Source organism: Hirundo rustica, chromosome 10, assembly GCF_015227805.2.
Source record: "Hirundo rustica isolate bHirRus1 chromosome 10, bHirRus1.pri.v3, whole genome shotgun sequence".
NCBI classification, from domain to species: domain Eukaryota; kingdom Metazoa; phylum Chordata; class Aves; order Passeriformes; family Hirundinidae; genus Hirundo; species Hirundo rustica.
Window position 1 is genome coordinate 15389456 of NC_053459.1, and position 21207 is coordinate 15410662.

Here is a 21207-nt window from a genome sequence, read left to right on the forward strand (position 1 = left end):
CACTTCACCTTGGATAGAAAGAGCAGAGATCAATCTTTGGTATAGAAGAGCTGAGAAGGGGGATGAGGAAGGAAGCAGGGAATTCCTCCCAACACTGAAAAACCTTCCCCATACTCAGTCAGTTTGTTTTTCCTCACCCAAGCAAAGTTAGACTAAATGCCAGATTTGGGGTCAGAAGGGAAACTCCTCCAAGTTCAGTTGCAATGACCACTATGTAAATAATTCTTGTCTTTTTCTACCTCCCCCTCTCTGCAGTTTGGGGCTTGATGCATCCTCAGTATCATGCACCGATTCTGCCCTGGCAAACACCCTCCCATCAGCACTGGAAAGCCTCTGCTGGCATTTCGCCTTGCATGCATTCACTCATCTCTTGTCATGCAATACAGAGAGATGGTCTGCAACATGTTATATTAGCAAAGGCTAGGAAGGCCCTGCTGGTCTAAACATCTCATATGCAGTAAATTAGGATTGTGGCAACTTTGATTCATTGAATCAGACAGTGCATTTCATACTCACATTCCTAGGGTTTTGGTTTTTTTGCTGGCCGGCAACAGATGTCCAACATTTCTGCTGCACAAGGGAAACACTGAGCAGTGAAGACATGGGGCTCATTGTAGGATCTGTAGCTGGCAGCCCACCTCCTTTCTGGGCCAGAGCAGGCCTAGACTGAGAAGCAGTATCAATGATTGTTCTCCATATGGCATGGGAGGGAAATGCTCCCAAACAGGAAGAGAAACACTCAGTTCTGCATTTCAAAGATTTTGCCTTCTGACCTCAGATTTGCTCTTTTTTTTATATTTGCTTTGAAAAGCATTTACCCATCTATCTGGGTCTTTCAACATGACCATGTTTACAAGACGTGCACATTTCACCGCTCTTCATAATTCATTCCCACTACAGTCAAGCTCACACACAGGCGAAGCAGAAGCCCTTCAGAAGCACTAAACCCAGTACTAGGTTGCATAAAAATGATAGTTCCCATATGTCCTTATAAACACCATGCCAAACTGTATTGTGCTGTATTTACATTGTGTTAACATCTACCAAATTACCAAGCCAGCAGGAGAACATACACCCATTCACATTTCTAAACAAGGCTTATAGTCTGGGTGAGCATTTAGGTTTGAGTTTGTTGGTTTTTTTTTTTTTAAAGCCAAGCCTATTAAAAAAAAAGAAAAAGAAGAAAATTTTAGCATAAACTTGGCTTGCAGATTGATGGTAGTTGCCAGAACATCTGCATCCTGTGGTATCAGTCCACTTGGGGACTTTGTTAATTCAGAGGCAGCTAGAGTTTTGGATGGTATTAACCCTTGGGAGAGCTTTCCTGTCCTGACATTTCACGTGGTTCAAAAGAAAAGAATTTAAGCTACTATGACTAAATTCTCTGTCGCTTTTATATTTCAGATTATCTTCAAGTTTACAGTTCTACAAAACAGGGAATAAGGTCCATTAATAGGAACTGAGGATCTCAAATTACACTCTGGAAATTTCCTTCCCATCCAGGGATATTTCCTGGCTAGCAGACTTCTGATTTCCCTGGACCTGGGCTTTCTTTATAGCTACTAGCTGATCAAACTCAATGCTTATTATAAGAGACCCTCAAGACAGTTTCTCAGATGAGGACCAAGGTCAGTCCCTAGGGAGACACAGAAAGTCCAAAGTGCCAAACAGATCTGTGCAATGGTCTGTTAAGCCTGATCCTCCCTAACAGCAGCAGGAGAGAGACAAATTAAACTCTAGACCTCCTGTCCAGGCTCATGAAATCTTTTTCTAACCTGGCTAACTAGGCAGCAGATTGTATTTGTAGGCAAAAACTGAGACCTTTCCTTTTAATCTATATGGTTACAGTCAATACATCTCACCACTTACAGCTGCACACAGCAAGCAGTAAGATTAATTCTAAGACCTCCGTGAAAAATACCAAACCACCTGGCCCAGATTTGAAGCAGAGGCTGAAGTCAGGATACAGTAAAAGTTAACGGTACTTTAGAGGTACATTCTGGGTTCTGACTGTGCTGCAGCTTCAGGGGAATTATGGTTGCCTCTTCTGGTATAAAGAGATGTTCAGAAGGATTTAGGTCACAAAGTGCATTAGTGCCCAGACCAGTCAGAGATGAACACTGGAGACCACAATGAGGAACAAACCTGAACCAGACCAGAGCTGGGGACATGCAAAGAGGATCATACTAGACTCTGTTGTACAGGCAAGCTACATCACCCAGAGCAGTGGTATAACAGGAGGGCTCCCCACTGAACCACTGAGGCAAGCATTCATCACAGACTGTTTGTTTTGCTGTTTCCTCATAAGTCACACTCTTCAGCTTCACTCACACAGGTCAAAGGACAGTGGCAGCTTTCAGTCTGCTCGCTTAGGGTTGATCTAAATGGACACAGAAGAAAGATAAAAGATCTTCTTTTGACAGTTGCTCAGCTGTCCATTAAACCCGAAACACCAGCGTGGAGGAGTGTAACAGGCCTCAACTCTTCATGTACTCACTCTGTCATTACAGATGTATCAAACTACAGATTCAAACCGATCTCATAGTCAAAATACTTGGTTATAACCATTATATCGATGGCAGAAGGCAAAGCACAAGAATGTTTGGAATTCAGCATACAAGCCTTATTATATCCTTGTTTCTTCATGTTTGAGACATTTGTCAGACCTAGAACAAAAGGAATACGGATCACTACTTCCAGCCAACAAAACTAATGGAGACAATTTTCAGATACTTCTGTTTGAAACTACACATGCATTTGGTAGACAATGCAAGTGAAAAACTTTGTAGTCAGCAGCTTGGGCATAAAACCCAAGGGAGTTCCTGGGTGGTCATGTCCAATTCTCCAGGCTGCCATATTTTAGACAGCATTTTGGATCATCTCTGCAAGCACGTTCATGCTCAGGTCTTGGATTTCAACCAGGATTTCGTCCTACTTTTCTATCTCTGATGGTGATGCTGCTGCTCTATTACTTCGGTCTTCTAGCAGCATACATTGACTATTCAGGGTGAGCAGAGGCAAGGTATGATTCAAGAAAGGATCTCATGCTTGAAGGAGGATTTAAGCCTGTCCATCAATGTTCTTTAAAAAGTTCACTCATTTTGTCAGGAAAGCTAGTAGCCTGCATCAAAACTTGTAGTTCTTTTGTGCTACCTCAGGCTTGAGCTGAAAAAAAACATAGGGTTAAAATGCCCTTCATTTGACCCACATCTTTCCTCTCCCCTGTTTCTTTGAGGGACTCAGAATCTGATAAAAAGATTGCCACTGGCATGGGTAGGTCACATAGATCCTGACAGCCTCTACCATGCAGGAAGGACCAGCTGTGTTTCTAAGAACAAATTCAGCCACTCTGGAAGGGAGGAAGCAAGCACAAGAATTTGCCTGTGGTCCATAACTTATTTATAGCCACAACTGCAGTTAGAACTCAGGTCTTGCCGGCCACTAGGAAAGCACAGTCAGAGCTTCAGCCATCTGTTTGAAGGTTAGGCAGTCTCCATCTCTGCCAACTCCTAAACTTTAATGAAAATAGGGTTGTTCCTTTTTTTCCCATTAAAGCTCCTCCCAAGCTTAGATTTAAGAGCCTAACAGTAACATTTCAAAAATACCTCAGTGATTTGGGACCACAAGTCACAGTAATTTCATGCAGACTCTGTGGTGAAGACTGACCACTGACCAACTCCTACTATGGAAAAATTTTGGCCACCATCATTCTGAAAGATGGCAAGGAAAGGGCTCATCTCCAGAGAGACAGTGCAGCCTTTGAAAAACATTTTAGTAATACTTTATCATACACACCACCAGTGCTGGAGTTGCTAGAACTCTTTCCTCTGGGACATAAATTCTTTTCCTCAAAATGATATTTAAACTATATAGTCATTGTTTTTGAGCACAGTTCAAGACATTCCTTTTCTCTTAGCATATATGCCTGTTGGACCTGAACCCAGGAGTTGTGAGAACTCTGAAGGACTTTTGGTAAGTGAGCCACATACTATATGTGCAGAAATGTAATAAATTACTCTTGGAGTCGAGGAATGTCCACTACCTAAATTTCACATTTCAGTTTGGGTAACAAAACATCTTAGAAAATCCAAATTTAGCCTGGAATGTACCTGCATCTTTTGTGATTAACTCATTTCTTAATACCTGAGTAGTCCAGTTCTCTTAACATCTGTCCTGAACTGGCCCTTCCTATATCACCTTAAAAAAAAAAAAAAAAAAAAAAAAAAAAAAAAAAAAAAAAAAAAAAAAAAAAGGAAAAGAAAGGAAAAGAAAGCAAACACTGTCTTCCCAGAGCATTGGTGGGATCTTTCAGCTGAAAGGGCTAACTGATGGGTTGTAAAATTTTGATGTTTAATTTCAGTGTAGTAGAGAATCCCCACCCCTCCACCTTCCACAAAAGCTTCAGGAAAACGCTTCAAGACCAGTATTGGCTGCTAGCAAAAGGCTCATTGCACATAACCTCCCAGGGGAAGTCTCACAAGAGGAAAGGCTCTCCAAGACAAAGATCTCTTCCAACCAGCTGGAAAACAACATGCCTTCATTAATTTACTCAAGAATACTGGGACTTTTGCAGAGCTATGTTACAAATTTGTGCAATACCCCGTATTGCAGACCTCTGGGTTCTAAGGAAAATGTGAAAGAAGGGGTGAGTGGGAGAGGAAGCCTACAATGGAGAATGCTGATTTCTGGTCTTGCACCCCTATTAGGGCAGCTTAAGGGAGGTCAGGACTCCCCAGCATTGTACACCTGCTGTGTCCAGGGGCAGCACCTAGCTGCCTCACCCATTTTCATACACAAATGCCCCTTTCTGAGAGATGCTCTTGTTACTCCCTCATTGTCCACCCCGGCAGCATTTGTTAGCCTCCGGCACACAGAGGGTGTCCCTGCCCAGATCAGCTCCTGATGATAGAACACAAGGTGCTCAGTGTTCACACACCTGTTCACAGCCAAGAACAGAACCCAGGAGCCCTGGTTGGTGATCAAAGCTCCTATCTCCCTCACATGCTTGCTATCAACAACTGACAGCACATGGATCAGATCCAGGGCTGAAAACAGACTTGCACCTGAACTCATTTGCCAGTCACGACAGACTTTTCCTCCTTAGCACAAGTCTAACCTAGACCACTACTGAACAAACTCAGTGATCTCCAAGGCCCACAGGAAAAATAAGTGCTGCTAACGAACTGTTTGATCAATAAAGAAAAGGACTAAGGACCTCTAGGATGATTGAGAAAAAAATGTGGGATATAAAAATGAATGGTCACAGAGGAGAGGCTTGGCAAAGACTCCATGCCAGCTGTGCAGCCCTAACACCTGGGAGCCATGAGTGCCTCAGATCAGAGACTCTCAGACATGCTCTCAACACCACTCAGTGTTTCAAAGCAAAAGGTAAGGTGGGGGCAAGGCTGCATTTACTTATGGCAGCACCCAGACCTGTGCTGACAGAGGGGGCCAGGACGCCAAGACAGTAGGAGAGGCCACCAGTCATGGCTCAGGAGGCAGGGAGGGAGCTCTCACAGCACAACATCCACATCCATCAGGGCCTCAGCACAGCCAGGTTTGCTGCCAGGAGCCAGCAGTGACCCCTAGTAAACTCCTACAAACCAACTCCTCAACCAACACCAAACCACAGTCCTCCCCCAGAGCCAGGAACACTGTGGCTTAACTTCCCTACTCACCACCACCTTGAAAAATAAGTAGGAAAACATGCTATCATCAGTTTTTCCTTTGTTGCTGCACTGGACTTAGCTATTGCCTGTTTCTTGCTCCTCACCATCATCCTCGAAACAGCAAATACTGAACAGAGCCAGAGCCAGGATAAGAGAGGGCCTAACACAGCCATGGGCCCCCTTGAAAGACAAAGAGCTACCACCAGGAGGATAAACTACAAGTATTTTAACTTCCACATGCACAAATATCGCATTAGAAAATACTCTGAAAGCAAGAAAAAAAAAGAAAAAAATTCCCCAACTTTTTATGCTCCTAAAAACTGCCAACACTCCCTAGGCAGGGAAAGGTGAGTGAAGGGTCAGTCAAACACCAAAAACCCTGAGTAACTTTAACAACACATATACCTTTTGGCACACAAATTACCTCCCCAGACAGCTTCTAGAAGGCCTAAGCAGCTTAGCAAGCTTGTGAAGACCGAGAAAATTTGAAGTGGCTGTGAACTGCGATGCTATGAATCAGGTCAAACTTTTCTAACTTGGCTCCTGCTGAAATTCCAGACTTTGGCTTTGCCTGCAGCCCATCTCTGAGACCTTCCCTCAGGCTGCTTGTTTACCTGCAAGGAAGCACGGCTCTGGGTTCAGATGTTAGTTTAGATGTCACATAGGCTCCATCCCAAATCCACCACTTGCCTCTGGTCATCATCCCACACCTTCACTTGCAAAGGCAGACTGTAAATACATTAGAAACCTACACCATTCTTGCTCAGTTATGACAAGGGCCATTAAAAAAAACAAAAACAAAAACAACCCACCAGTATATATGAATGCATCAGAGTCTGCAAATCTCTCCCTTCCTCCCCATTCTGCCCTAGGCTTGAGGTTTTAGGGCTTCCCCCCCTCTTTCCTGGGAAATGTGATGAAGGAGGGTGGAGTGGCTCAGGCTATGTACAAATATTCAGTCTCTTAGCAATAAATGGATCCCAGTCAGTTCTATTATCTGTCTGGCTGTGGCTCCTGTTATGTGCTGTGAATTGTAGCAGCGATCTCTGAAACAGCATTCAGGCACCATCATTACTTCCACACCCTCCAACGACTGCACTGTAACAAAGCATGCTGGATAATACTTGCCATTAGAAAAGGGAACATAAAGGCTTCAAGCTATGAATAACACAGTAAAAGGCTCTGCATGGGGCTTTTACATTCATTGAACAGGGTTTGTTATTAAAGAAAATTCTAGGTTCAAAACCCAGACCTGCATTTTATACAGCACATCAGCTGACTTACACAAAAAGGTGATTTCGTCCTGCTCTTGCTCACTTCTCTACTCCCCTCAGCTAAATCCTCATGGAAGGCTGCAGCTGGAGAGCGGGGAAGGCACAGCACAGGCGTGCCTGGAGCTCACAGTCCCCAAATGGGGACCATAAGCCCAAAACAGTGAATTTGTCCAGCCCAAAGTGCCTGGGTGCCTGAGAGGCACCACAAAGGAGAGCACCACAGGGAGCATCCAGCAATTCAGAGCTGAAAGCCTCCAAAGCAGCACTCACATGGCTCCTTGTTAGGAGCAAGAGTTTTGGGATCCAAACCCACATCTTACTTCCTCACGCTTTTCACAAGCCCTTCCATTTGTTTGAGGCTCATCTGAAAAGCCTGGATTGAAATCCAATATCCTCCCCCAGGGTAGGATGAGGGTTTTAAGAGAAAAAAAACTCTTAGGTCTCCCTCCCCCAGCCAGCAAGGCAAGGCCACAAGCATGAGCTCCACCAAAACTCATTTTCTTATGGGTTTCTACCTGGCAATGGATTGGTTTCAGCTTCCCAGGCACAGAATCTCTGGACAGAGGCTTTCCTGAAACTGGGATATTTCAGAAACCTCCCTCTCCTGCACAGCTTCCCTAATGCTTTTCTCACTTGGATACCTATTTCACAGCAGGGCTTAATATCTTACTATTACCCATCATTCAGCATGGCTGAAAAATTAGTCATCAACCTAAAAAGTTATTAAGAAACACTTGATACTATGATTGCTTTCCTGTGGAACAAAGCAAAGGGAAGAGGTAGGGGAAGGGAGGTGGGTGAAACCTTGCACTTACAGTCAGGAAGGCTTTCCCAGCACAGGAACAGATCTCCTGGGGAGCCTCAGCCCACAGGAGAGCACCCAAGACCCCAGCTTGGCAGAGCCACCACTGATAGCCCAGAGGCAGCTGGCAGAGGCTGCCTTAAGTAGAGCTGCTGCTCCCCAGCAGCACCACCCATGGCTAATGTGCTCCAGATGAAAGACATTCCTCGGCCAAAATTGCTCCCAGGCCTCAGCTGGGAAACGAGGCCCTTCTCCTTGCTCTGCCCTTAGGAATTTGGGTCCAGGAGCAGGGCTGGCCCCTCTCATCCATGCACAGAGCAGCTGGGGACAGGGACAGCACCTGGCTCTGGGACATCGTGCCCAGGGAAAGATGGGAGATGAGGGAAGGCGCACAGGATGAGCTCCACCAGGTCAGGGACTTGCAGCTGCTGCCACCAGCAACATCTCATTGTATCTGTGTGTGCCCCAAGGAACTGCTCAGGCAGAGTGGCCCCAGTGCTGTTTTCCTGCATCCTCAGATGGCTTCTGGCCACCCCAAACTGCTGTCACAGGCCACCCTCTGCTCTTTCCACTGCTCCTTCCCAGTGTCTCGGGAGCTCCTCCAGCTCTGCAGATGGTGTGATGTGCAAGCCTGAGCTGGAGACAGCAAATGGCACTAGAAAAAGGGAAAAGTTATAATGGGAAGATAAGGGGGACAACTGGGAGCATTGAAAAAGGGCATGGGATTGATCACAACCACAAAAAGCAGAGAAGAACAGAGTATCACAACCCTTCGTGGCTATTTTCACTCCACGCCCAGTCAAACTCAAGGCATCTCAGGGTGGAAGGAGAAGTAACCTGTTGAGGAAAAACAAGAAGTAACAGCCTGTAAAAACATGGCATCTCCTTAGGCAAGACTTTTTTGTGAGGTGGAGCTGAGTTGTTGTGTGTGTACCCGCTCAACCCCACCACCCTGAGAAAGCATTTGCTGGGAAGGGGCTGCCACTGGCTAAGAGTCCTCATGCCCTCAGCAGGGTTGGCTGGAATGGGCAGTCTGAAAAGCTGCATTTTAAGTGGCTTTCTGTCAGACAGTGCCAAATATTTGTGAGGATGTTTTGAGAAGGAGAAGGGGGAAAAAAAAAAAAAGGAAATATGAAAGACTCCCCTCATTTTTATATTTTTATGTTAATAAAAGCATATTTGATTTGTATAGAGTTTATATGCTGCATAAAAGTGCTAATTACTCTCCCAAACAGAGGAGAAACAGAAAAATTTTTTTTGCATCCCACCCTTCTTCTTGCCTTACCCTTTTTACTTTTATGACGCAGCATTTATTTAAGTCGGAATTGTGCCCGGCTTATTCCTCCTTTCACATGGCGCATCCTCACCTCTCTTCCCACTCGTAACGACAATAATAATAACTTGCAAATCTATGTCAGTGGAAATTTGGAAAAACATTCTGAAGGAAAAAAAAAAAAAAAAGTCTCCAAACATAAAGCACACAAGGACTCCAACACTGCTCTCCCACCCTTTTCCACAACTGTTTCCTTTGGTGCACACATTTTTCCAAGGTCACCTCGGAGGCTTTTCCTAGTTGGCTATTAAAACAAAAAAAACCCTCCGCCTGCCCCAAGAAGCACATGAAGCCATCACTGTGGCTTGGACTCCTTCCCTGTGTATGGATGCCATGGGAGAAGCAGCAGGGCGGGGAGGGGGGGGTGAGCTGATATTTTTCCAAGACTTTTTCTCTCACCAGAGGAGGATGAAGATGGAGTGATGAGTGAGGTTCCGTTTGTCTGGCAGCATGAGTCACTCAGCAGCAGTTTCCAATATACACTTTTTTCTTTTTTTTTCTTTCCATTACAGAAATTGGTGTCATTTATTCCTTCCTCCTTCTCAAGTCAAAAAAAAAAAAAAAAAAAAAAAAAAAAAAAAAAAAAAAAAAAAAAAAAAAAATCCTGCTACCGTTACGTCTAATTTATTCTGGGAACTTGTCTGAGGACCCACCAAACCTGGGGGGGAAGGGTGATTTGAAACACAATCCAAAATATAGTCGGCTCTGGAAGCTTTTAAAGAGAATCCTTTAAGGCTGTGCCAAACCTTAAAGAAGGAAAATACTTCCACTAAATCCCTCCCACCATGAATGGGATCCTGTATGTCTGAGGCTTTTTATTGGCTGGATGGTTTTGGGTTGTTGGTTGTTTTTTTTTATATCAAAGATGTTACTCTTTCAAATAGGGTCTGAGCCCTGTGGCTTTTCAGCAGGCAGTGAATTCTTGCTCGTCGGGCATGCCGCGATCTGACACAGCCCTCCCCCTTGCTGGGTCGGGTTCTCATGCTAAGATCTGGCTCTTGGAGCTTGAGTTGTTGTTTTCTTCTGGAAGCTGTTTTTTCCCCCTCTTCACCCTTTAAAAGCAAAACTAAACAGAACTAAGCCGCTAAAAAAAAAAAAAAAAAAGCCTCACAGGGCCCAGAAACCCAGCCTGACCTCCTTACTCCTGAAATATCAAAATATTCCCACTGTCTGCAGGCAAGGGCTGGTGCTGCCTGTGCTACCTCCCCCAGCATCTCTGCATCCAGCTGGAACTAGGGGCGAGGCAGTAGAAGGCCCTGTCAGCAGGCAGAGAACATGAACGAGAAATCACAGCTGCAGTCAGGACCACCCAATCAATGGTTTTAGGAGTAATGTGCGAGCATATCCAGGCTTCCTCTTATTTACCCACAAAAGTAACCCCCATAGGTCTTGCTCCAGGTCCCAAACTGACCAGACCCAAGCTGTCCCCCTGCTGCGACTCCCCTGTGTGGCAGAGCTGAGGCAGGCTTTAAATGGGGATAATACTAAATGGGGATAAATACTAAACCAACCCCCTACATTACCAGAGAGCAAGGATGATTGCAGAGCCTAAGTTTAATTATTTTGATGGAAGAGTATCTCCGGGAGTAGTGGAAATACTGTTATATTTTATCTAGAGCTAGAGGCCCTGCTGCCCTATAGCTCTTTCCTTCCAGCTACATGTCCATCCAGGTATGGACATGCATACCACTGTAATTTCTGTTTTACAAGGAGCAGCATTAATAAGCCCCACTTATTCTCCCAGATGCCGCATTTAGCTTCTGCTCCTCTGCCCAAGTTTCAGCTCTACAGTCCACCCTGTGCTGAGAGGGTAAAAGGAAAACTCAGCAGCAGGGGAAAGCAGTGCTCAAGGAGCAGAAATCTCCTTCCTGAGTTCAAAAGGCACAGGGAAAAGGCTGCAGGGAGAATGTCTGGATGTTTGGTTGGAACGAACCACATTTTGTCTGAATGCAGGCATAGAGCAAAGAAGGGTCCTTTCTCCATTGACTAGGAGGTCAGGGAGCTCAAGGCATCCTGCCCACAACGGCCTCATTCTTTACATGCCATGAGCAACTTCTCTTCTGCTGTTCGAGCACTTCTCTGGTGCAATGTCACCCAAGACAGGTAAGGCCCATCCTTGTAGCAGCAGCTCTTCTAGTACAGACTGGAAGGCCAGAGAGGAGCTCTGGCACCCTGGGAGCATCTCCTGTTTAATTAAACATGCTTCTGATAGGGGGCAGCTGCAGTTCAAACATTTCCTTGCTCTTCCTTTTCCTGGAGGAGTGTGTGCTCTTGGACTTCCCCAGCACAACCTGCACACGGCTGCAGCTGAAGGACGTGGCTGTGCGCAGACCTCTCCTTTCTGAGCACGGGGTGACTGCGGAGAGCTCGGCCTGCTGCCTGCCTGGCTCTCAGCGTGGCCCAGGGGGCTGTGTGTCCTCAGCCAGGGCCAGGGCCAGGCTGACCACCGACTCCCTGCGCGCTGCTTGCCCACTCTCAAAACAGTCGGCTGTTTGGGCCCGCAAAGCGTCCTGGAGACCCCACAAGAAATACTCCCCCTCAGCTCTGATTTCCTGTTTACAATGACATCTTGGGATGTGCTTCCAAGCCAGTGTTTAATCGTTTTACTCTGTCACATTGATTTTGAATCATTCTAGTGCAAGTGTTATGAGTACCAAGACAAATATTTTTTATGAGTCTCAAACCGCAAGTATCTTTTTTGACCTTATTTTTAATTTAATCACAAATAATCCCAAATTTAGCTTGACGGGATCCATCTTCCACAAGGTACCAGAGCCTGCCTGATTAAGACTCAGCCTCATGAAAGCAGTTATTTAATGAAATTTCAAGGCAACTCTGAAAGGAATAGGTTCAGACTTCTGACCCCACAGTAAAAAAGGTGCATAACCCCCTCTGGGAATGCAACACAAACTGTTTTGTAAGAAGATTGTGCTCATGCATCTTTACTTTCCTTTTGCTTTAGTTTTCGGTAGCTGCCAAACATGACTGGCATTTCCCAAACACAAGTGAACATTATTTATTGAAGGAAATTGAAGTCCCCTCCCTGAACAGCCAGAGGGTCCTCAGTCTAGGGCACAACCCGAGAGAAATCCAGAGCATGGAGGGACTGCAGACCCCAGCACTACCTCATCCATCTGTGGATCTGTCGCTCCTTGCAGCTCAAGACAAGTTCAGTGGAAACCGTATGGTCAAGTCTCTAGGCACAGGAATACTGTGGCATTTTCTGTAAAGGCAGCTTGCAGCAGAAAGCTCAGTGTGTTTTTCTTCCCCTTTTTGGCCAGCATGACCCAGCAGAATGTGTTTGCTGAATGTGAGGGAACCCAACTTAAACATTGTAAGTTAAAGGGAAGAAAAATAAGTCAACCTCACATCAGGTTTTTTGTGCCAAACCTCACCATATAGAGATATGCAATTATGGAATTTCCTGAAATACATTTTTGCTAGAAAGAGTAGTGGATAAAGGTTACATGGGACTCTGAAGAGCTTCATGAAAGGATATGGGATCATAACCAAATGACCCACTGAGTGGGGAAAGAAAACTACAGCATCCAGTTTCAGGTAGCAGTCAAAGTCTGAGCTCTCAAATACATATGATAAAGGAGGTAACAACAAGCAACATGTGCCAGCATGGGGTTTTCAAGCTCTGATTACACCTGGAGGCAGGGGTCCCTGTGTGCCTTGCCACAGATTGGTGTTGCTGGCATGAGCCTGCTTATTCATTCCCAAGGGGAAAAATTATGTTCTTTTAGAGCAGTGTGTTCTAATATAAAATTCTCTAGCCTTCCCTTAAAATGTCAGCACTTCTGGTCAATTGCTCAATATCGTCAAGAGAGAGCTGGAACCTCTCCCCGCTCAAGAGCCCACATCTCATCCCCCACAAGGCCCTGGGACAGGCAGGATTTTTTCAGCCTTCATTGCATTCCAATGTGCTCATTCACACAGGTTTGTGACCTTTTTAAGGGTCCTGTTTTTCTTTTTCTTTTTGTCCTGGTCCTTGCAAACCCTAATTATGAATCCAAGGTCGTTATCATTGATGTCAATTATGCAATGGCTGAGCAGCTGCTCCCCCTGTTGCTGGCCTAATAGTGCCATGTTGAAGGAGACAGCAGAATTTCTTGTGCCATTTAAAATTTGCTATATCATGAGTTTCCTTTCAATTGCAAAAGCAGAAAAACAGCTTGAGTACTTTCCCTCCTACATCTTTACTTCAAGCTGCTTTTACAGTCCTCAGTACATCTTTCAGCATCTCATGCCTTAAATACATATCCCAAGGGTAATAAAGAGGAATTTAAAAAGACCAATTTTTCCCAGATGGTACCCAAAGTCATCTATGAGCACAATGATAGGAACTGTTTTAAAATAAACTCCACTGGAGGATTCTGGCTATGGGAGTACAGGGCCAGTGGCCATTCACATGTTACGAAGTGCTGTACTGGGTCCTAAAATACAACTGCTTCAGGGTGAGAACATGGAGGCAGCTCAGCAGAGGAGAGCAGATTTAGCACGCCACTGAAATGAAAAGGGGCTGCCTTTCTTCACCTTCTTAGATTTTATGACCATTTAGATACTAGAAGGAGGTAGCCACAACAGCAAACTACCAGCTATCAGTGATTTCCTCCTCTGTGTGCAGAGTGACGAGTGTGGTGTGCCACATCCCACCACGTAGGAAGTGTTAATAAGCACTTGCTTTTTCATGGCAGGCGTCTGGTAGCAAATATCAAAAGAGACCCAACTCTTCCCCTTTCACATATATTGCATATTTTTTCCTTCTTCATCGTCTTGGAAGATAAAAGAAGATGTCTGTATTCACAGGGGTGGCCTCCTCCATGATTTGCCTCACAATGTCACAAACACCAGCACCATGGGAAATACCCATTTGCCAGATCTGAAGTCTGGCTTTAGAAGAAATCCATTTCAGTGACTTTCATATAAAGCAATGCTAACAGGATGTTGTACAGAGGAACACAGCTGTCTTTTAGTCTGCACATCAGCTGTTCATAAATGGGTATCTCTGTTACTGAGGAGCTTCTGGGCTCCTCTCCCTCTCACCTCCTTACTTCCCATTCCCAATTTCTACCTTGCAAAACTCCTACTGGAGCCAGACTAAAGCTGAGCTCTTCCTCGCTGAGTGCTATTCCCAACAAGGAAAACCAATGGTCCAATTTATCGTCTTGTTGATGCTTACACAATCCTATCTCTGTCCCAGTGTTTGCTCTGCCCCTTCTTATTGCATTAACGAGGCTGGAAAGCAAATTAAAAAACCCTGCCATTGTCAGTGCAGCCAGAAGCTATGACTCAGAAAACACAGAGCCTGCAGATCTGGTGAGTAAGATGGAGCTTTTTCTCCCCACACCCCACACTTTTTTAAAAAAATAATCTCATTAGAAAAATACAAAGACTTCAAAGAATTTGACTCTTTCTCAAAATTACTGTATGATTAAGGATTTCTGGTGGAGCCACCTTTTCGGCTAACCCCAGTGACAGGCAAGGCTCTCCAGGCTGCCAACTTTTCAGGGTCTAAGCAGCTCCAGAACCTGGAATACCTTCTGATGATGCCCTTAGAGTTTGTGCATCTGGGCTTTAACCATGAGAGGTCCAAAAGTCTCAATGCCTTCAGACTTTGAGAACTTCCTGCTTAGGCCAAGAGGATGCTGTCAAAACAGACTTCTTTACTGAGTGACTCAGTGCTGCTTTCAGTCCTTGCCAGAAGCCAAGTACAGAGGCATGAGGAAAACAAACACAAGTTACTGAAGCATTTCAGAGTTTTCTGAAAAGTTTGGTTCAGCTTTAATTCCTGTAAAGCTCAGAGAAGGATGAAGCAGAAAAATATTTCCCAACCAAATTCCTCATGCAAAGGCTCTTAGTACACAACACGTGTAAATTTTACAACGGTTTTGCATTCCTGGTCAGGACTCACAAGGCTCCACGTTTGGAATAGACACATACAGAACTCACTGAGAAATGCCCTAAAGATGCCAGCTTAAGTTTTGCTCTCAGCTCTACTCCCACAGCCAACCAACTTCCCGGGAGCTGCATGGGTTTCAGAGCAGAATTCAGCCTGTTTTGGTGTGGTTGTTTTTTTTTTTTTTTTTTTTTTTTTTTTTTTTTTTTTTTTTTTCCCCTGTTGTTTTTGAAGCAGTATGATCATTTTATGGAAGAGCCTGGCAGACACCAAAGGCTGCACGCACACAAGCATGCTTGCTGGGAACTCTCCCCCAGGAATGCTCTGCTTGGATCTGGCTAGCTTTTCATCTAAATCAAACAGTAGAACACCAGTTTTTGAAAACAAAATAGTCCAAATATATTCAAGTGTGAAAACCAAAGTTATATTTGCCTAAAATTGGAGGGGGGAAAAAAAAAAAAAAAAAAAAAAAAAATCGAACCCCAGATATGCTCCAAAAAACACTTCCATGCCAAAACCCATCTTGGATCTGTATTCACATACTCTTTTGTGGACTGTTTGTGAATAACGTGTTTGGCACCGGGAAAAAGAAGCCATTGGATGCTTCATCAGCTTCTGGCCTTCTACCTCCCTCCAGAAGGACTACCATAGCTCAGAGTAAGACATTAAAGGAGTAACAGCCTGTCACCCCAAGCTTGTGATAATGCCACAACGGCAAAATATTACAACAAAAACATTGACTTCCCAGGTAAAAAAAAATGATTTAACCTAATCTGGGTCAAAAAACACTGAAATATCTTATTCATGTCAACATAGTTAATTCCTAACATCACTGAACTGCAAAGGGAAGTTCAAGTCCCTGAGAGTACTGCTACAATTATATTAACTTTAACCTTTTAAATTTTCTTTTAAATGTAACCGTCTACCTCATGGGGCTTATGACACTGCAACTTGGAACAATTTAGCCAGCCTACACTTTATTTTTAAACATGCATCTCCCATACATGTATACACACAAGTTCAAATCCATCCTAATGAGATTTCCCTAGTCTTCAAAATTACCAGGGAGGCTACAAAACCATACATGGAGCTCCAGCCTACAAACCCATCAGGAGCACAGGCTCTGCAGCTGGCCACAGCTACGGCAACGATGGCCACAGCTGAGCCCAGGGGCCAGACAGGGGCTCAGCCCTCCTCCCATCAAGCCACCAGCTCCAGAACATCCCTTGGGTGGCTATTGCTCCTCCACAGATTTATCTTGATCAGTAGCCTATCTGCAGTCTGGCTAATCCCAACAGACTGTGATCACTGATAATGGACCTTAATAGCAAACTGGTGTGCTAGAGCAGTGCAGCAAATCTCAGATGTTTGCTTCAATCTTAACAGTTATTCAGAGTGGAAAAAAGCATTTATTTTCCCCTCATAATTAAATAAAATAGTGTCTTATTAATCAAGCTACTTAATGAAGCAACTTGCAAGTTGTCTGAAAAATTCACATGGCATGCAAAGTCCAAGGCTTACAAATTTAGGGAGTTCATTAGACTATCTTCCTTATGTAGGACAAGAGGAGTTAACTCTGGCATTTTTAAAAAAATAGAGCCTCTGATTCATCACTGCACCAACTGACTAGCACAGTAAGACCAATTTAGGCAGTTTCTAACAGACTACAGGACCCAAACCAAACAGTCAACAAAATTAGACCAAAAACCTGTGTGGGGGGATGCTGACCCATCCATAAATCATCAACTGCAGGTTCTTCAGCCGCTGTTTGTAAGGTCACACTCCCCTCTTCAAACTCACTGGAGATCCAGAAGACAACTTCAATGCATTCTCCCAATTAAATAGCTCGTTTGGATCTGATACGATGTTTATTGACTCCTGGGCCTGTATTGATTCTGAATAGGCTGCAGCTAAGGCTTAGTAAATGCCTTGGAGATAAATCAGCATGCAGGTAATAAACTGCAGATCACATACGCAAACATTACTTAATTATATTCCTATTAATATATTGAGTCTGTAATGAATTTTTGAGGCATTTAATTATCAATTTGACAAGATAATCTAGGGCTAGTTAATGATGGACCAGGAAATTGTTAAAAAAATACAGACACTTAATAAGTCCCCTAACTGACACTGAATTAACTTGCTTTAGCTGTCTGGTTAAATAGACAGCAGTTAATTACAGAGTGCTTAGGCAGTCTCACAATTTTAATATATGACCCTCTTTGCTGTGCAGTAACCATACAGCAGGGAACTTGGGGTTTTCTCCATGTATTTCCTCTGATGGCCGAATTATTGGCTGCTGTAGCCACTTTTGCCTTCAGTAAGATTCAGCAGTTAGGCCTTTATTATTTACAAATACAATGGACTGTTCCCCCTCTTTAATGATCAGAAATCATTGTGTATTTTAATCCCTCCAGGATTAGCAACAAAAATGGAATTTCTCACTCTTAGGAGGGGTAACAGTCTGGAAATGGGAGCAGCCACCTTGGGGCTCCAAGTGGTCCCTGGACAGGCAGAGACACCAGCTAGATACCCTGGCTAGCCACGGATGTCTGAATTTTGCTGGCTATATATTCATACATATCCAAGAAATGCTCTACCCAGTGCAGAAGTGCAGCTCCTTATTTGGATAAAATCCGACACTTCACTGCAACAACGGGATCAGCCCTGACTCATAGGAGGATGATCACTTGCCATAGTGTTTTGGGTGCATAAAAAAAATTAAGGGAACAGAGCCAGCCAAGGCAGCACCAGAGACAAGCATTAACAGCTCATCCCAGAGGTTAACAAATAAGGGCAACAAGTAGTAATAGCTGTGACACCTTCTCTAGGAGTAGCCTCAAGCTACACTGAGGAAATGCAGCTTCCTCGAGCTGGGGAAGTGGTGGCACTAGCTGGTTTGAAATGTAAAAACACTGCTGATAATCCCGGGCTGTGCATGAATAAAACATTGTAGATCCTTAATCGACTGGAGAAAACACCTTTCTTTAAGAAAAAGACATTTCAGGAAGCAGAAGCAGTGTTGTTTGGCTCCAGGAGTTCAGAGGCCCGGAGTCATCAGTCTTTTCTATCATTAGCTTCAAGAGAAATTTTCAAGTGCTGGTTCTTTTAATTTATTTACTTTGGGGAGCCTTTAAGAATGAAGCCTTTTTTCACAGTAATTCTGCATTCTAAAAGATCTTTCTCCAAAAATAAATAAAAACATTCATGCAATAGCACAAATCCAGGAAGCAGGGCTTTAAAAAGCCACCAAATGTTTTTGCTACTGGAAAATTCGAGCAGAAGCCCCAGGGACCCTTCCTCAGCCAGACATTTGCACGGCAGTGCAACGGCACCAGCACCATCATTCTGCTCCAAAAGCCCTTAGTAGCTGCGGTAGTGTTAAGCAGCAGGGTTAGTAGGCAGAGTCCTTCCATCACAGCCTCCTGAAGGTACCAATTCAGTGGAGACAGCCCTCAGTCTGGGAACTAAGAAGTCCTTGTGAGATCTGTGTCTCTAGCTGCTTTATATGTGTTGTGTCCTGTTTTGCACAGCCAGGCCAAGAAAGACTGAACGGGATTGTTTCAATTCCCAAGGCACCATTCTCCAGCTTCACCCAAGTGAGAAAAATAAAAGCTTCTCTCACATCTGGTTGAGGGCAGCTTGGACACCTGAGGGGGCTCTGATGGCAGCTAAGAACACTCACTCCAGCCTTCATCTTGAGCAGCGCTGCTGAAGTGGTCCTTCAGGCCCCTTCTGCCCAAAGAAGGGCATCAGGAATCCTTGCCACCTCGGAAGCACTGCTTCCTACGGGTTCATCAGTGACACAGCGAGAGGGAAAGGATCATGGCTTGGCCTTTTGCCCAGCCCCCCAAGAATGACCCCTGATTAGTCATCTACTGAGCTGTGACCTCCCTTCAAGAGGTATTGGGTCATTTTAGGGCAGATCACCATCAGATGAAACATCTACACTAAGTCTCCTCTGAGAGAGGGAGCAGGAGTTGAGGTTGGAAGAAATTCACGGCCCTTCGGTTTGTGTTGCAGGTGGGACCTTGGCAAATTCACAGACCATTCCCTCAGGGCAGAGAGAGGAAGCAGAGCTGTGTTTAACCCCTTGCTCTCTGAAAGAGAAGGTAGCACTTTCCCTGCACTGACACCAAGCCAGCGAGGTCACTGACAGGGCTGTACTCTGCAGGATACTTCCTCATGCCCAGTTTTTTTGGGATTTCCAGTAGAGAAACTATTTTGCCAGAGGTGTTGTCTCTCTTGCCAGAGATTTACCACCAGCTCTGCATGGGGAACTCAGCACATGCATCACCAACATGCTGTGGTAACTCTTAAAATCCACTTTTGGTCCCAGCACCCCTTGAGATGTCTAGAAACAGGCACAGCTTATGGAGTTTTTGGATGGGCTGGTGATGGAGCTGTTGGCCATGGCATGCAGCCAGGGAGGTCAGATCACAGCCCTGGCCCTCAGGAACCTTGGTCAGTGCTGCTGTGGTCCAGAGCCAAGTGAAAGTTGATGTCCTGCTCTCCAAGTCTGTTGCTTCCTCTGACCTATCCCTGTAGGCTTCTTCTCTGTGACTTCTACTCAGCATGGGCAAGACTGTCTCATTTCCTTAGGGCAGGCAGCTGCTGTGCCCTGCTGGGGCTGCAGATGTGGGCTGTGAGCCCACCAGCCCTTCACCTCTCCTCCCCAGCACGGAGGAGCGCTCCAGCCCCTGCACATCCCTCCTCCTCTCGCACAGATGGTTGCCGGGGTTTCTCTTTGGCTGCTGCTTTTGGGCCCAGCTGCAGGAGGGCTCTGCTCCAACACAGGCTCAGCTGGGCAAGCACAATGGGAAAACAAAGGCCGGCTCGCTGGGGATCTAAGCCTTTTCAGCCCCGTTTCCTTTTTCCGATGTTTTCATTTCCTCCAAGTGAAATACTGCTGAAAGGAGGACACTGTGGCTGTCGCTGCTGCCATAGGCATGGGGCTTGGATGTCACTAGCTGCTGCTTCGTCTGGGTCGGGGATTTCAAAGGGGCCTTCACTCAGCTCCTCCCATAGAGATAATATTTCTTCTGAACAGGTTTGCCCAAGCAATCAGTAGAGACCTGGGATCACTCTGCTTTGGAAACAAGTGTCCTCGCCTGGCCCACGTCCCTACAGCTTATCCCAGAAGAGGTGCTGGACATCCTGGAGCAACTGCAAGCAAGACAGAGCCTAGCAGGGGCTTCTTACTTTTTCGCATTTGCTCTGCAGTTTTGAAGGCGCCCAGAAAACCCAAGGATGCACTTGGGAAGTCAGGAGGAGCTGGGGTAGCTCGTGCTTTGGGAATGACAGCGTGGAGCTGGAAAGAGAAGGAGGGAATAAAGTGCCTTAACTTACAGCATGGCTTTACTGCCACTGCCCCTGATAACGCGGGACTAGGGGAATGTTTCGGTCGGAGAAAGGGAGGCCGCATTCCTTTAACAGCTTTTTGGCAGGTGACAAAGCTATCCTTGCCGGAGGGAGAAGGTGTTAAAAGCTGCGCATTTGCTAAGGAAGGAGTTGCCATTCCCTGCCTTCAGAGGAACCTTTATTAAAGGGATTCTCTCGGGCGCGCTCCCGGCCCCCTGAGGGCCCGGCGCGTCCCCGCGGCGGCCGGGCCGCGCTGCGCTGCTCGGGCCGGCCGGCAGAGGGCACTGGCGGAGCGGCGTGGCGCCTCGCCCCACCTGGAGCCGGGCAGCACCTGCTCGTCCCAGGCCGGAGCCGCGGGGCCTGCAGAGCGCCTCGGGGCCCTCACCGTGAGGGCACAGGAGAGCGGCGGTGCGCTCCTTGGGAAGCCCGGCCAAATCTCTCCTAAGGATGGAGAGGGACAGGGATGGAAAAGAGGCACCTGTGAGGAAGGGGTCTGGCGATGTGGCACCTCTTTTCCCCTCTCCCGTCCTGCCACTAGCCTCCATCCCGTGACCTGCACATCACACAGCCACCCTGGTTTGGGAGAAATGGGGATTTTTTAAGATGGAGCACCATCTCCCGGCCCCTCGGCTGACTCTGGCCGGGACCCCCATTTCTGGGAGAACCACCTTCTTGCAGCCTGCAGAACCCTCACTCCCACTGACAAGCAGGTTTGCTTTATTTAGAGTTTCACAAAGCCACACGGGCTGTGTTATTTGAGCTCAGGACCCTCCTTGGCCTGTTGGCTGCCTGTTCCCAGCACCGCACCTCTTCCCGTGGAGGGGCATCAGCCAGCTCTGCCTGCAACCTCCAGTTCCAACGCA

The 21207-nt window shown here is 45.8% G+C and overlaps 2 long non-coding RNA genes across 2 annotated transcripts; both read right to left on the bottom strand.

Annotated features, from left to right (window-relative positions):
• Nucleotides 1–837: 837 nt before the first annotated feature.
• LOC120757450 (uncharacterized) lies at nt 838–8058 on the bottom strand. Its single transcript, XR_005702507.2, has 3 exons — nt 7759–8058; nt 2498–2666; nt 838–2380 (listed from the first exon to the last, which is right to left on the bottom strand). It is a non-coding gene; the product is annotated as an uncharacterized LOC120757450 (long non-coding RNA).
• A 28-nt stretch (nt 8059–8086) lies between these two features.
• On the bottom strand, nt 8087–9609 carry LOC120757451 (uncharacterized). Its single transcript, XR_005702508.1, has 3 exons — nt 9478–9609; nt 9031–9183; nt 8087–8582 (listed from the first exon to the last, which is right to left on the bottom strand). It is a non-coding gene; the product is annotated as an uncharacterized LOC120757451 (long non-coding RNA).
• Between the last annotated feature and the right edge of the window lie 11598 nt (nt 9610–21207).